The sequence below is a fragment of the Gouania willdenowi genome, unplaced genomic scaffold (assembly GCF_900634775.1).
Source record: "Gouania willdenowi unplaced genomic scaffold, fGouWil2.1 scaffold_405_arrow_ctg1, whole genome shotgun sequence".
Taxonomy (NCBI): domain Eukaryota; kingdom Metazoa; phylum Chordata; class Actinopteri; order Blenniiformes; family Gobiesocidae; genus Gouania; species Gouania willdenowi.
This window is the reverse complement of record NW_021145167.1, coordinates 24,748-26,509: the sequence shown is the minus strand read 5'-3', so window position 1 is coordinate 26,509 and position 1,762 is coordinate 24,748. Positions and strand designations below refer to the sequence as shown.

General features: G+C 42.6%; 1 long non-coding RNA gene across 1 annotated transcript; it reads left to right on the top strand.

Moving 5' to 3' along the window:
- The first annotated feature begins 1,232 nt into the window (after positions 1–1,232).
- Positions 1,233–1,545, top strand: LOC114460142 (uncharacterized). The gene is made up of 2 exons (XR_003673552.1): positions 1,233–1,406; positions 1,494–1,545. It is a non-coding gene; the product is annotated as an uncharacterized LOC114460142 (long non-coding RNA).
- Positions 1,546–1,762: the final 217 nt, after the last annotated feature.

Below are 1,762 nucleotides of genomic sequence, written 5' to 3'. Positions count from 1 at the left end.
AAACATGAGGGAGCTAATCAATCACCAAGCACACAGACATCACTGAGGGGTGGAGCCACAAACAGGAATCCCTGAAACACAGACAAGAGTTAAGCACAAACCAAATAAACAAACACAGATCGGGGGGTTTCGCCTTTAATTGGCCATGTAATTGGCCATGTAATTTGTCCTCTGCATTTAACCCATCCCTGAGGATGCAGGGGGCAGCCATTTTTGCAGCGCCTGGGGAGCAACTCGGGGTTAGGGGACTTGCTCATCGTCCCACAGTGATGGCCCAGGTGAGGCTCGAACTGGCAACCCTCCGATTACAAGCCCAGCGTCCTTAATCACTAGGCCACCACTCCCCTATAGCTCCAACATGGATGAAGATGGGGCGAGCGAAACATATCCAGAGATGGACAGTATATCAGCTTCAGTATTAAGAGGTAAAATTTGTGTATTATCTTTTATAGCAACATGCTAAATGCTAACCAGCTAACGCTTCGCATGTGTTGAGAGACTACTTCAACTTTTGATTGATTTGTGTTTAACCTTGAAATTTGTGACTTGTCACTCATTTTATTTGTGGTACTGGTATTTCTTTCTTTTTTACGGTTTTGTCAGTAATATTAATTCAGTCAGTGTGCTACAGGTATACAGATTTTTGCTTTTTCAATCAACAGAGGTAATGCACACTTATACAGCTGATTGGAATATTTAGTTTAAACTTTAATAACTGCCATATTTATTCAAATATTTGTTTTTTATTAGCTGCTGGTGTGAAGATGGCCATGTTGCCCAGCCTCACTAAGGAGGATTTGCGAGACCTGTTTCCTGGGTCAGAAAACTTTTTAAGAAGAAGACACATTTGGCAACTTGTTCATGTGGATATGGAGGTGAGCTGTATTTATTGTTTGTATAAGAGTTTTGCCCCTAACTGTTAGAAGTGAGGCCAAATGTCTGTTGTGTTTATGTTGCAGAGTCAGAAATTGGATTGCCCCGCTCTTGACACTTCTGTTATAGACAGCCCATCTACGCCTTTGTTTTCCTCCTCCTCTGACAGCAACATCAGCTCTCCAACACCCTTCAATTCTCCAAAACCTAAACACAAAGATTGTTCTGGCGCCACTAAAAAGCTTCGGCTCAATAGTCCAGAGTATGTCATATACACTGACACAGAACTAGAACTAGCAAGAAGTGCTTACTTTGAAAAGCAGCATGCTGGACAAGATGAAGACTACACCATGCCAAAAGACTTGCGCTGTAGACTCATTAGGAATACAGTAACAGGCATGATTGCTATGAAAAGAGCGTCCGAGGATGATTTTAAGTACCCAGGCTCCCGTGAACTGACTGCCATGGCTAAGCGTCTAGTAGAATACTACCCAATGCTGTGAGACAAGTCTACGTCCAATACACCTGAATGGGTAAGTCTCTCATTTTGTTGAGGAATTATTTTTTTAATCTGTTACCAATGGTAATAATTGTTTGTTTTTATTGTTTTGTTATTTTAGGAAATGGTGAAGAAGCAGTTGTTGAAAAGGGTTCAGAATGTGACAACTCCAACAAGGTCCTACCCCATCAAGAAAAGGACCTAGAAGCCTAAAATTCCAGAGCAGCCAGGCGACGTGCACTGAAGAGAGTGATGAACCTTTCTCCTCCCCTGCTTCAGTCTCTTCAGCTGCTTCATCAGTCGCCTCGTCGTCTTCCTCCACTGTGATCCTAGAGAAGTCAACTCCTTCTACAAGTACTTCCCAAGAGGTGGATCTCTTTAGTGCTATAG